The following is a 15440-nucleotide window of genomic DNA, read 5'->3' on the forward strand; positions in this document are numbered from 1 at the left end:
GGATGGGCCATTGGCCTGATCCAACATTGGCTTCTCTTATGTTCTTTTGACTAATTAGAATTAAACTCCCACATGTAAATTAGCTTCATGTGGGTCTCTGTGTTGGTCTGAAGCACTGGAACAGTTTGAGGCCAGTGGCACCTTTCAGACCAAGACAGATCTGGGGATAAGCTCTCGCGTGCATGCACACTTCTTCGGACAGTGGCACCTTTCAGACCAGCACAGTTTAATTGTGGGGATAAGCTTTCGTGTGCATGCACGTTTCTTCAGACAGTGGCAGCTTCCAGACCAACACAGTTCAGTTCTGGGTATAAGCTGTTGTGTGCTTGTCCACTTTTTCAGAGACATAAATTAGCTTATAATTCAAAGGGGAGATACGAGTTAAATAATGATCAATAGAATTATGAAAATTCTGTAATATGTGTAGGCGAAAACTTAAGTCATCAAGTATCTGGCGAATTTTACAAACTGCCGCACAGTTCCTGAAGAAGAGGAAAGAGGGTCCATCTGAAGAAATGAGCAGTGACTCACGACACACACTAACTAATTTTGTTAGTCTTCAGGGTGCTGCTGGACTCTTGCTCTTTTTGACTGCAAGAAGAGGAGTTGGGTTTTATGACCCGCTTTTCTCTACCCGAAGGAGTCTCAAAGCGGCTGACAATCACCTGCCCTTCTTTTCCCCCACGACAGGCACCTTGTGAGGCAGGTGGGGCTGAGGGAGTTCTGAGAGAACTGGGACTGCCTCATTACCTTGTGAGGCTTTTCAAAAGCTTTCACCCTGAAAGTCTGTTTGGTCTCTAAGGTGCTGCTTGGACTCGAATCTTAACTTTCCTTCCTAGTTTCGCTTTCCCTGGGTGCTCGTGTCATCACCTCGACAGCAGCTTGCCTCTTGGCAGCACAGTCCTGGGCATGCTTACTTAGAAGTCAGTCTTGGTGAGCTGCAGGGGACTTGACTCTCTGGGTAAGAGAGCTTAGGGTTGCAGCCATGGAGAAAGATCAAGATGCAGTCCTGGGCATGCTTACTCAGAAGTCAGCCTTGGTGAGCTGCAGGGGACTTGACTCCCTGGGTAAGAGAGCTCAGGGTTGCAGCCATGGAGAAAGATCAAGATGGGTAGCCTGTCTGTAGCAGCAGAAAAGAGCAAGAGTCCAGGAGCATCTTGAAGACTAACACAATTTGTGGCAGGGGAGGAGCTTTCCTGAGTCCCTGCCCACTTCTTCAGATAGATCATGATGGGCATCCGTGGTAGTCTGTCTGCAGCAGGAGAAAAGAGCAAGAGTCCAGGAGTACCTGAAAGACTAACACAATGTGTGGCAGGGGAGGAGCTTTCCTGAGTCACAGCTCACTTGTTTAGATAGACCAAGATGGGCGGCCGTGTTAGTCTGTCTGTGGCTGTCGAAAAGAGCAAGAGTCCAGGGGCACCTGAAAGACTAACATAAATTGTCTCAGGGGAGGAGCTTTCGTGAGTTCAGCCTTTGTTAGCCTTTAAGGTGCTGTTGGACTCTTGCTCTTTTCTAGGGTTGTGACCTTAGTTCTTCTTACCGCTTCTTTCTCACTTTGGAGGCACCTGTCTTCAGTTGTTCCTACCTTGTCACACTTTGGCAGGTGTGAGTCTCCCACTTGCCCCACCCCCCACCCCAACTTGTGGCTTATCTCTGTGTGTATGTCTCATATTCCTTTACAAGACAAATCTGTAGACAAATTACTTGTTAGTCAATTAAAATCTTTCCATTGTGCCTTTCTGCAGGTTTGCCTTATCTCAGATAAACACAAGGTACAGAGGTGTGCCTGCATGTGTGTGTGTTTCTTTAAAAAAAAAAATGCAAGAAACCTGATGTTTTCAAACATATCTTTGAAAGAACTTGCCTGCCCAGACTTGAGATTTCATTTCTCTGTGCCAGTTAGGAAACGAAAGTGTGGAGTGGAGACTTGCTGCTGGCTTGCAAAATCGCTCTTTAAACTTTGCAGACTGAAGCAAAGTGATAGAAAGGGAGGCTCTGAGGCACGTCCCAGGGCAGTGGACTAGGAGGGCAATCGTAGTAGAACAGCTGTACCATTCTGGCCCTTCTCTGGAAGGAAATACTTTGAACCAAGTGTTATGTAGTCTCTCAAAGAACTTGCCCATTGTCAATCCCTACAGATTGAAATCGGTCAGGTGCCATCAACTTCTTGTTTATTTATTTATTTATATATTAGATTTGTTATTGCCCAGTCCCTGCAACACTAGCAGACGTCTGATTTTGCCTGGTACAAGTTTGATAACAAAAATGTCTCATCCTGCCTCTTGGAACTGACGGTGGTAACAGAGACACGGGACAAACTCTTTGAGCAGGGAAAGCCAGCTCGGAGTGGTCTGCATCAAACTCCTGACTGAAGTGCGGCTGTAGAAAAACCGCGTTAACCCAAGAAATGCAAATAGTGGCCACACTAGGTTGTGCATATCAGGGTTAGGCTGTTGTGACGTTGTGAGTCTGCTAATCCATCACAGTGAAGTTAGGTATGCTTGAGTTGAGCAGGTTGTTTTATGTTACATGTAATCTATAATTTATGAATGACATTTCTTTACTTTTTGAGATTACCGACAGGGAATAAAGAAATAAGTGAACTTCATAGTTCGTGAGTCTTGTTTACCTGGAAGCCATTAGCAGTTTGACAGTGTGTAATTTTTTAAAAATTCATTGTAGGCTTTACCAGAGGAAGACTTCTTGCTGTGCTCTTCCAGTAGGTGTAGGCCTTGCTTGCTAAGTTTTTTTCTTGTCTGGATAAGGCTGTTCTGCTTCTCAGTAAACATAGATAGGATCTGGCTGACAAACTAATTCAGCTTGAAGATAAGTTGCTGTTCAGTCACACAGTCGAGTCCGACTCTTTGCGACCCCATGGACCACATCACGCCAGGCCCTCCTGTCTTCCATCGTGCTCCAGAGTTTGCTTAATTTCATGTTCGTTGCCTCGATAACACTGTCTAACCATCTCATCCTTTGCCGTCCCCTTCTTCTTCTTCGACCTTCAATCTCTCCCAGCATCAGGGTCTTCTCCAGGGAGTGCTCCCTTCTCATTGGGTGGCCAAAGTATTTGAGCTTCAGCTTCAGCATCTGACCTTCCAGGGAACAGTCAGGGTTGATTTCTTTTAGGATTGACTTTAGATAAGACTCTTGGGAAACTGCTAAGAAATGTATGCGTCCCTAATTTAAAAAAACACTACTTTTTTACATGACATTCAATCATTGTGCTTCTGCCGTAATTCAAAACATCAGTGTTGATTTGATGGACAAGGGCACGCAGAAAGATTAGTTGTAGCATTTGCCTTGGATCTAACACTGGCTCGTGGTACCCGCCAATAATTGATGAAGCTGCAGTGCAAGACACGTGAGAAAGAAGAGGGCTGTAAAGCTTAGAATTTAAGGCTCCAGGGCAGAAGTTCCATGCTCTGAAGCAAGTTGCACTAGCAATAAAGTTGACAACCGTAGTTTTGCAGCTTTTCTCATAGCTGGGTAAAAGCCAGCATGCCCAGGTTTTAAATTCTTTCATTACAAGTGAGCAACTAAACTAGGCAGGAGTGTGTTAGGAATATTCAGCATTGCTTTGTGTCTCACCGCTGTAACATTCTTTCTAGAAAAAGTGCTGATCCCAGAATATTCAGTGTTGAGAGCACCTGTTCTTCTACCTGTTGTCCTCCTGCTGCTGAAATTGCACGGAAGTTGTGAACTTCGATGGATTCTTAGGTTTTTGTCAGCTTAAACACCTGTGTGCCAGGCACATGAGTGTTCCAAGTAGCAGCGCAAAACCAATTCCCTTCTGTTCAGCAAGGCTTTGTACAGTTTTCTGAAATGTGAGTTATTCAAAAGACCAGGCAGGCTAATCTTGCCTGGGTTACTTTTGGAAACCTGTATCCTTAAACACAAAAATAAGTGCTTTCGTGAATCTCAGAAGTTTGGCCACACACTTGCTATTTTGTAAACTGGGAGCGTGTCATCAAATTCAAGTCTCCTTGACAATAGCCCCACCGTTCAAAACTTGCCTGATTGGCCTCTCTGCATAATCTTGAAACGTTTCCCTGCAAAAGCTTGTGGAAAATCAAATTATTACTGATTGACTACACAAACCTTGGCAGCTGGTGGCTTCTTAGCTGAGATGCCCCTTTCGATTTCATCACCGATCAAACCAAGGCAGTGGGAGTACTCTGGAACTCTGCAGATCCAGACTTAAGTCTTCGGGCCGACTCTCGAATTGCGGACATCGCTAGAAAAACTTCTGCAGGGCATTGGCTGTAGTCATGAGGGCTGCTCAGAATGCGCGCTGCTTCCTGCGCTTGAAGGTCTTCCGTGTTGGTGCCAGCTGCTGCCAGGAATATTTTTGGAGTTGCAGCCACACAACAGAATTAACCTTACGCATCCAGAGTGCTGCTGAAGTCTTTTCGGTCCCTGTCTGCATTTATATTGGGGAGGGGGGGAGTTGACATGAAGTCAATACACTATTTGGCTCATGCAGTTTAGTAAAGTTGTTGCTTAGTGCACACGCCATTTACCTTCTGTTGCGTTAGAATCTCATCCAGCGACCCCATCTGAGGGCAGCCGGCCTCTTTCTGCGGATGTGTACTTCATGGGTTCGTCACCCTCTTACCAGTTAATTAAATCATTGTGCAATTACGCCAGCTTCTCTTGGAGAGTGCTCTGTGGAATGAAGATATTCACTAATGTGTCCAGAGGCGAGGGAACAGTGTCGGAATGGGATTTCCTTCACAGAAGCGTGGCATTTTCAGCATGGCGTGATTTTCAGCTACTGCCCAGCAGAATCCACTAAACTGCTTGGTGCTGTGTGCCGTTAGTGCTAATGTAGCGGGCCAGATGGATGCTACAGATACCTCCGAAAAGAGCATTTGCCCTTTGAAATCTGTCTGCCAACTGAACTCCCCATAACGGAACCAGAGAGTGGATGTGGTGACAGAGAAGGTGCTGTTTGTCAACTGAACATTTTGGTAGAATCCAGTGACTAATGTGCGAGCAGGAGTTTTGGATCCCTGCAGTTTTAAATAAGCAGTCGTGAAAGCCAAAGCATTAGTCTTAAACGCTGTTCAGAGTTGCAAAAAAAAAAAGTGGTAGTAACTCCTTGATGTTCCTTTCCAGGAGCCATAGAAAAGAAGCCTAGAGCACATTTTAATGGTAGTGTCAAGCACTGTAATGGGAGAGGTTTGGCCAGTGGAGAATGGTGCTAACTGGGAAATGTGTTGTTTTTAGGACGGCTTTATGTGAGAGGTGTGATATTTCAGAATATGGATGATAAAGTAAAGTGTTCTCCACTTAGGGGCTGCCTCGTGTGCATTCCCTATTCCCGATACAACACAGTGGCAACAGGGCTTCTTCACTGCATGTTCCCTGCATCTTTCCTGCCCTCACTTTCCTGGCAGTGGTGACCCCACACCACCAGGGCTAATTGAATAGCATTATAACAACGTGACTGTCTGAACTGTCTGAATTCCCAGCTCTCTCTTTTTTTAAAAAAGGTAAATCTCTAGCTCCTTTTGGTGCAGAGATATGGCTTTCCCCTCGTATCTCTACAATGAAAGAGGCCGGGCAATTTTTTTAAAATGATAGTTGGAAATTCAGAAAATCTGATAAGACATCTTATTATGAAGATACTCAGTTGCTGGTTTAAAAACAAAACACAAGCCCCCCCCCCCAGTGGTTGTGGGGAAGGGCTGCCATGTGAGTGGGAATGGGAAAACCCAAATTTTCCTGCCCATGGAGTGGCCATTCAGTCTTTCCCAAAACTTTGCAAACAAAGCAGGCTTGGGAAAGATCTGAGAAAATACAAGGGAAACCTAGGAGATGCTTGAATGCGCCATGGTGTGGTGGGGAAGGGGGACACACACTAGAAAACTGTTTCCCAACACTGCATTAACTCGGGGCATATAATCCACATGGAGAAGGTCTGGCTCCTTAAGGCTCAAAATCAAGTTCACATTTATATCATGTCATTTGCATCTTTGGAAAAAATAAATAAATGCTAGTACTACAGTTCTGCAGGCATGGCATCACACTGCTAATATTAACACATGCTTTTTAAACAGAACGCTTGTTGAAGATGACGCTGGAAGAAAGGCGTAAAGAATACTTACGGGAGTACGTTGCTCTGAAAGATATCCCGACATGGATGGAAGAAATGAACAAGAATCAAAATGACGGTACGTCAATTTTATTCTGTGTTTAAATTTATAACTGGACTTATGCATTGGAAGCAAAGTCTTGTGCGTACAAGAGTTCCCGAAACACCATATTTCACTGTTATAGTTGCTTGAATGGTAAGTGTTCAAGACGTGGCAGTTAGTGTTCAAGATGTGCTTTATATAGCCAAATGGGCAATCGGACATGCTTTGAGTTGAAAATGCATGGCAAACTACTGCATTGTACCACTTTTCCACACCCGAGAGCCAGTGTGGTGTAGTGGTGAGAGTGGTGGTCTAGGGAGACCCAGACCCCCACTCTGCCATGGAAGCTTGGCTGGGTGATCTTGGGCCAGTCACACACTCTCAGCCTGACCTTCCTCACAGGATGTTGTGAGGATAAAATGGAGAATAATCTGAGCCACTTTGTGTCCCCGTTGAGGAGAAAGCGAGTGTGGCGTTCTTGCTTCTAGGAGAGACGGTTTTACCTTTAAACATGCTTTGTGTACCTAAATTTGGTAGATTTCTGCTGCCACCAGTAATTAAAAATTCTTGATCTCTCTCTCGGCTGGTAGTATGACCTAGGGTCTGGGCACTTCAGAGGACTATGTGGCCCTGAGGAAGAACTGTACTGATTGCTCGGATAAGCTTAAATAAAAATTGGTTTATTTAATAAAGAACAAAATAGGTTTCTGGTTATTTTTAACTATTACTGAAAAAAAGAACTTGTAAATATAACTGGCAAAACTTGGTGTTACAAACAGTCACTCAGACTTCACTCTGACAGGCATAGGCTCTCAGTATAATCTTTTTCTCTCTCTCTCTCTCATATAAACAGGCTAATTTCCTTGTCTTATTCACCCATAACAGAATCAGCTCTTATAGTCACTCAGACTAAACTGTTTGCCTTATTCACACAGAATAGAAGCAGAGTTCCATAGTCACACAGACCACGCTGTCTCTTCAAACTTCACACACAGAACTCTGTCATAAAACATCTCAGAGTCACACAGATTCTCTTCGAAACTCTTCCATACTTGTCTCTCTCATATCACAGAATCTCCTCATAGACATACACACAGAATTCTCTCAGACACCCCTCCTCCTACACTCTCAGTCAGCGGCCAGTCAAATCACACTTGTCACCCGCTATCACTCTTCTCATATTACTGCATTCAAACTAAAAATTTAACACACCAAAGCATGGAATCATTACAGCGAGGTATAAGTTAAGTAAAATATGACCACTTTGCTATAGAAGCCAAACACTGCAGAGCTGCTTCATGCTACATTTATGTGTATGCCAAGAACACCTTACATCTGAAAGTGTTTGACTGTGACCCACACGCTTGCGAAGCAGTATATTATACAGAGATCGGTGTTCTCACGTATGAATTGAGCTTGGTGGGAAAATTGGGATTGCTGGAATGTAGGATATGAAAAAGCTTATTAAGTTCTGTTAATACGGAATGCTCAAACTAGGTGGTGGTGGACTAGTCACCCCTCCCCTCCAAAAAAATCCCCCGATCATTTGGGCATAGCCAGTGAGCCAGTTTGGTGTAGTGGTTGAGTGCGCGGACTCTAATCTGGGAGAACCGGGTTTGGTTCCCCCCTCCTCCACTTGCACCTGCTGGATGACCTTGGGCAAGCCATAGTTCTGGCACAGCTGTTCTTGAAAAAGAGCCGTTTCTGTCAGAGCTCTCTTAGCCCCACCCACCTCACAGGGTGTCTGATGTGGGGAGGGGAAGGGAAAGGAGTTTGTAAGCCTCTCTGAGACTCCTTTGGGTAGTGAAGGGCAGGGTATAAATCCAATCTCTTCTTTTCTTTTTTAATGAAATTTTTATTAATTTCAAAACCTTACAAATTATTTACAAGCTTTTTTACAACAAGAAAATAGAATTAACATTCTTTAATAATAATCTACTACAAGTTGCCAACTCTATTCTGCTTGTACTTATTTGTATATTATAGGCATTAATTAAGTCTGATAGAAATTGGCATGCCTAAATAAATATTTCTGCCTCTCAGAATTACTCCAGTACAAATGCAATTATAAACTCTGTTTCCCATGATTTTCCTTAGTTTTCTTTGAACACTGGACTTCTTAGGCATATCATAAACTGCTTTGGAAAGTCTCAGTTTGGAAAGCAGTTTGTCATGTGGCTGTCTTGGGGTGGGCGCATAAGAGAAGGGATAGATTGGATTTATACCCTGCTATTCACACGAAGTCTCAGAATGACTTACAATCCCCTTTCCCTTCCCCTCCCCACAACAGATACCCTGTGAGGTAGGTGGGGCTGAGAGAGCTCTTTTGAGGACTGCTCATGAGAGAACAGCTCTGAGAGCTTGTAACTGACCCAAGGTCATGCCAGCAGCTGCATGTGGAGGAGCAGGGAATCAAACCCGGTTCTCCCAGATTAGAGTCCGCGCACTTAACCACTACAACAAACTATTGCTAGAGAGAAACCTTTCCAAAGCACCTGTGAGTATTTCGACTAGGTTGTGTGGCTTTGGCCAACAACTAGAAGTTAGCTTCATTCTGCATATAGTTCTTCTTTGCTGTCAAGAGTAGAATTGGGGCAAACCGCCAAAATGGAAATTAAGGCAATGGCAGAATTTGTACTGCTTACACGAGATGAATCACTCCTTGTTAACGTTCTCCATGTTCAGTCATAATGTGCCATAAGGACATGTTCAAATTAAGGTAAGTTTGTTGATGTGTTCTTGTGTGCAGGAATTGCAGACATAACAGATCTGACCTGTAGGGCTATTCAGTCTTCATGGATACCTTTTAATGAGTTATATGCTTTTACAAATGACAAGATAGAAAGGTCTTGGCAACAACTTCTGTTTCCTCGGGAGCTGGGTAGCAAGTGTGTGTAACTGAGAGCTTCTGGTGTTCTTCCACAGGAGTGCTCCTTAGAGTAGAAGTATGATGTCCAGAAAGGTATCTACTGTGTATTACGAATTTTAAAGGTGGTGCCGCTTTCTGAAGTGTATTGTGGTAGTTTGTGAAGGAATGCTTTCTCCGGTCACTCCTACTGTTCAACCTGTCCAAGGGGTGAACTATTTGTCCCCATGGGCTGGTGTCATCATCAGCTCTTTTTGATCCTGTGCAATGTTTTCTCAGTAGTTGCATAGTCATTGGGCATGTCCCACAGTCTTTTTGTCTCTCTCTCTTTGTTAGGCTGGGATATACTTAGGCCATGATATACATGCACATTTGATAGGCCAGGGTAGCCTGATCTTGTCAGATCTCGTAAGCCAAGCAGGGTCGACCCTGGCTAGTTGTTGGATAGGTGACCTCCAAGGAATAACAGGGACATGACACAAAGGCAGTCAATAGCAAACCACCTGAAATGTCTCTTGCCTTAAAAACAAGTCTAGCTTGCCACCTAGAGGTGCATAATACTAAAAAAGTGAGAACTTCTGGCTGCCAGACAATCTTAGGATCTCCTGCATGTACTACACACAATGCCATATGATAATTATTATTACATTTGATATTGTAGTCAGGGATAATGGCATTTCAAGCCTATGTGTACTTGTAATCCTGGTAGGCTTCCTCTTTTCTCCCACCCATTTTGTCTGCAGGAAAGGGACTGGATTTAGGTTTTGAAAACAACTGCCCTGACTGCAGAACTGACAAAGGAGCAGCTGTGGCTGGTTTCTCATTGGTACAGTTCCTGTGCAGAATTCTGGTTGTGGTGCCAAGGCAAAGCTATCTTCTGATTTGAGGGTTCGGGTCACTTTTTTGTTTTGGTTACATTTTCGACTCTACCGACAACTGTATGGGAAGTGTGGTTGAGGTCATGCGTAAATCATTCTGTAAGTCACTGGCCTTGCTCAGTTGCCACAGTGTTGAGTTCTTTTGCTTTCTTCTGGGGCTTAATCTGCTGATTATGTTCGCCTCAGATTCCTCAAAGGTTGAAAGCACAGTGCAACCCAGACATGTGGAAGCAGATAAGTTTGATATGTCAGTCTTTGTACTCTTCCAGCTGAAGGAATAGCTGAGGGAAGAACTCGTCTCTCTCCTTGTAGGAAATAGCATGAAATTATAAATGGATAGCCACTAGCTTCTTTCTAACAGCTGGGGTTAAAGTCTGCTAGTATCCTCCCATTGCTGCTGCGTAGTTTAGTGCCGTGAGTTGTGTAGAACATTTTCCTCTTAAAGTAACTTGGATGTCCTGGGCCTGAGGGGCTTCCCTAGGTTCTTTTTTAAAAAATGCAGATCAGTCTGAGAGCCAGCTTCCAACTCCTGGGCGTTAGCATTTTCTACCTTGCCTGTTGGAGCTTATCACTTATAGTACTACGAGGAACAATTCCTGGTGAAAATCTGATTTCTTAGAATTGCATTCAACGCTGGATAAAAGATAGAAGACACACTTTTGAAATGTATGGTCCTTGTTTGGATGAAGTCTTCACGAAACGAATAACTACTCCGGAAAACTTCGTCAACAGCCATCATTATTATGGACCTCTTTTGCACTTTATTTGTAATTACATGAATGCTACAGTAATTGTTACTATAATTATATTGTTTCTCTTGGAATGAGTAGCGGTTTTCTACAGCTTTTTGTTCTGTTGCTTTGGTCATTTGGAGCTGTGACTTCTGTGGTTTAGTTGTCCAAAGTGTCAGCATTCTGCTAGTTAACTTCACAGTGGGATGTTCCAAGTTTGCTTAAAGGAAGCATTCTCAGGGCACGTTTATTTGCATCTGTGGCAAAGATGTGGACATTGTGGCCCTTAGTGGAGGAACGTTAATACCTTGTCAGACGCAGAGCCAGGTTTTGTCTTATACTGTCTGTGCGGTTACATTTAGGGTCTGAGAGGTCCTTCGCTCCTATGTAAACGAGGGCCAAACTAGACATCTGCATTCTAAAGTGTTGGACCCAAGTTTCCTGGACGCAAGTCGGGTTCCCTGTAGCCACACAGCAGCTGCAGGGAATGACTGTTTAAAGTGAAATAGAGTCCAGTCAGGCTGAAAATGCTGTAAGGAGATGGGGGAAGGAAGGGTAGGCTCCTGTACCACCCAGCCGGTTTCTGTACTGGGGGTGCTGAGAATTATGTTCTCATTTTTGCTGCTCCACATGGAGGAGTCTGTGCATGTGGAGCAGCAGAAACAAAGAACTGATTCCCCCTCCTCCCACCCCATGCTGTTTCAGCAGAGATTGGGTGGGGGGCAGGAGCGCCCCCCCCCCATGGCAGCTTTCTGAGCTAGAACAGGCTCTGCTTTATTTTATAGTAGCCATTCCCCACAGCTGCCGGCAACCCAAGTGGAAAACCTGGACCCAGCTCTTTAAAAAAGCAAACGTCTAATTTGGTTCAGCATGAGAAGCATTTCTGTGTAGAACCTGGTAACTGAACTGGGCATTTAGTGTAAAGTAAGGAGAGGCTCCTGCAGAAAACATGGCTGTAATAGGCTAAACCGTACTCAAGCCTTCTTGTACTTTATCCCACAAACAGCATGCACCTCCTCTTATTTCAGCCGCCCTACAAACTTTCTCCCCCTCATGGATCACTGCCTTGTCGTGGCGAGGGGGCTTGCGTAGTTCAATGAAGCTGTGGGCTATGCCGTGAAGGCCCACCCAAGACCACAGCAGAGAACTCAGACCAAGAGTGATCCCCTGGAGAAGGTAATGGCAACCCACTCCAGTATGTTTGCCAAGAAAACCCCATGGACAGTCTTCTCGAGACCCCATGGGGTTTTTAGGGCAAGAGATGTTCAGAGGTGGTTTGCTATTGCCTGCCGCTGCGTAGTGATCCTGGATATCATAGAGTTGGAAGGACCCGTAAAGGCCATCTATTCCAACCCCTTCCTTGGTGGCCTCCCATCTAAATAATAACCAGGGCTGACCCTGCTTAGCTTCTGAGATCTGATGAAATGGTGGTAGCCTGGTATAATGGACCCCTGTATATCCCCAACTGTCTGGAAGATTGTTCCCTCTGACTGAGTTGTCCTACAGTAGTGTCTACATCTTCTCTCTTGATATAAACGTGCGACTGTCCCACCCTTTGTTTAGATATTGCTTTAGGCTTTAGACCCAGTACAGGAACTGTTCTGTTTTATAAACTCTTGTGAAATGGCATTTGAGGCAAATTAACTTTCAAAAACAGAATAAAGATTTTATTAATCATATGTATAAAAGGGGTATTCAAGATTTTGAGATTGCTGAGGTAAAAACTTTCTAATATATACACAGTTGAATTCTTAGAACATTCAAGAGAGTGTATTCGTAGTTTTGTTTCAAGCTGTGGAGTCTTGTGAGCAAAAATCCTACTTTGTGAGCTACTGGCATTAAAGTTGTGAACAAGTGATTTGGCTACTGTGTAAGTTAGTTTGCTCTAGAGCCATCCTTCCTGACCTGAGCTAAGAGGAAAATGTGTGAGCTGGAGGCTAAAAAACTGTGATCTAGCTCACACTGACTCAGCTTAGAGGAAACACTGTTCCTGAGATCTCTAAGCTTCTCCCTTTTTATCACAGACCAGGGTTCTCTTCCCTAACTCTTTCACTGCCAGGAAGTTTTTCTCCTTGTCCCTAAGAAGCAATGACTCCTTTAATCTTTGGCTTGTCTGAGAGTTCACTCTACCTAGATCTTTTGCTAAATCCTTCTTCAGTATCCTTTGTATAAGGCTGTTCTGTAGCTTTCCTGACTGAGAATCTAAATTCTCCCTCAGAGCAGTTTTAATATATCTAAGACAATGGAGTTTCAGACAAAGACCAAATGGCAAAAGACCTCTTTTCCCTCCAGATCAGCTGTTTTATTTCCTTTCTCAGCTGATGTTGACCGATCAGAGAGTGAGTAGAGCAGCCGATTACATATACTCTTCTCTCCAGGGAAGATTAACTCATGAGCTTCCTGACTCTGGAGGCTAAAAAACTGTGATCTAGCTCACACTGACTCAGCTTAGAGGAAACACTGTTCCTGAGATCTCTAAGCTTCTCCCTTTTTATCACAGACCAGGATTGTCTTGCCAACCTCTTTCACTGCCAGGAAGTTTTTCTCCTTGTCCCTAAGAAGCAGTGACTCCTTTACTCTTTGGCTTGTCTGAGAGTTCACTCTAACTACCTAGATCTTCTGCTAAATCCTTCTTCAGTATCCTTTGTATAAGGCTGTTCTGTAGCTTTCCTGACTGAGAATCTAAATTCTCCCTCAGAGCAGTTTTAATATATCTAAGACAAAGGAGTTTCTCTTCTTCTCTCTGTAGAAGTACTTTTCTGATTATTGCCTGTCAGAATACACTGACTCCCAAATCTCTCTTCCCTCAGAAGCCAAATCCTTTGGCTACTGATTGAGAGATTAGATTTCAGACAAAGACCAAATGGCGAAAGACCTCTTTTCCCTCCAGATCAGCTGTTTTATTTCCTTTCTCAGCTGATGTTGACCGATCAGAGAGTGAGTAGAGCAGCCGATTACATAAGCTCTTCTCTCCAGGGAAGATTAACTCATGAGCTTCCTGACTCTGACACAAGCAGCATTTTAAAAAGCCTGTTTTTTTTTCTGTACAATCCGTCACACCTGGGCCATCCTGACCAGATCTTCCTTCCCTATATCTGCTCTTTATTCCTTCACATGAACACTTGAAGACATGAAGCTGCCTTATACTGAATGAGACTCTTGGTCCATCAAAGTCAGTATTGTCTACTCAGACTCTCCAGGGTCTCAGGCTGAGGTCTTTCACATCACCTGCTACCTGACCCTTTTAGCTGGAGGTGCTGGGGATTGAACCTGGGACCTTCTGCATGCTGAGCAGATGCCCTGCCAGTGAGCCACAGCCCTAGAACTGTAACTTTACCCACTGTGAATACCAGCCCACAAGTCATAAGAACGTAAGAAGAGCCCTGCTGGATTAGACCGACAGTTCATCTAGTCCAGCATCCTGTCTCACACGGTGGCCAACTGGTTCCTCTGGACAGCCAACAACAGGGCATTGAGGCCGAGGCCTTCCCCTGATGTTTTCTCCTGGCTCTGGGATTCAGAGGATTAGTGCCTCTGAATGTGGAGGTTCCCCCTCGGACATCACCATGCCAGTAGCCGGTGATACACTTATCCTCTATGAATCTATCCCCGTTTAAAGCTGTTTATTCCTGTGGTCATCACTACCTCCTCTGGCAGGGAATTCCACATTTTAATCACTCTCTGTATAAAGTAGTATTTCCTTTTGTCCATCCTGAGCCTACTGCCCATCAGCTTCACTGGACGCCCTCGAGTTCTAGTATTTTGAGAGGGGGAGAAAAATGTATCTTTGCTTCTCTGGCTGGTTTCCTGCTCTGAATACATATTTTTAAAATGGTGAATGTGTGCCTTGATGCTTTTAGCAAACCTTTTCTCAAGACTAACATTTATTTGTATGAATAAACCATCACTTTGAAGTAAGGCCTCAGACTCTTGAGGGTTATAGGTGTCATAATCCTAATTAAGTAAGGAGGAAGATGATACCTAGATGAACTTGGGTGTTCTGGGTCAAACAGTAATAAACTGTCCTTAGTTGTTAAACTGATCTGACCAGAAAGCAAGCTGCGCCCGTCTTCCTCTTCTCTACACACCCATGACTTCACACTTTAAGTCCAAACCTTCCTGATCTTTCTCTCCCCAACCTTCCACGATGCTTCTGAGGCATAGCAGCGGTACAGCCGGAAGCTGGAGGGGAGCTTACAGATTGATGGGCCATAACCAGCCTTGGTTTACTGCCCCAGTTTGAGGTTAAAGAGGCGTCTACAGGGGTAGGTATCCCGGGGAGAAATTGAGTTCTTCAGTTCGGAAACTACAGTGGTAGAGGAAGTGGCAGTCAAGAGCTTGAGTACGGGAGCGAAATGCCGAGTCAGAGCTGAGGAACATCTCAATCCTGTGAATTTTAGCACCTGCACACCATGCTTTGTGGGGGCCAAGGGACTCATTTAGGAAGCATCTGGGAAAGGCTGTTGAACACTAGAGCCAGTTCTGGCAACTGGGTAATTTCCTTTTGGGCTCGTTTTTTTCAGGAATGTGGCCCAGATATGCCGCCTGAGGGGTGTGGTGTGTGCATACTGTCTATACTACAAAGTAAGGCATTAGTTCATAAGAGTATTGAGGCATACACACACACACACAAATAAATCTTTATTTATTTACTGTAACAATTTGATGTCAGTGTGACACTAATTGATCTAAAGCCCTAGTGTGAACCTGTGAAAAAAAATTGGGATAAAAATATATAAAACTTATACCAATCTCCTGAATGTGAAGCAAAAGCAAAAGTTTGAGTCTTGCAGTGCATAAAACTTGTGGAGATGAAGAAAAG

Source organism: Gekko japonicus, unplaced genomic scaffold (genome assembly GCF_001447785.1).
Source record: "Gekko japonicus isolate JY-2015 unplaced genomic scaffold, Gekko_japonicus_V1.1 scaffold2868, whole genome shotgun sequence".
Classification (NCBI taxonomy): Eukaryota; Metazoa; Chordata; class Lepidosauria; order Squamata; family Gekkonidae; genus Gekko; species Gekko japonicus.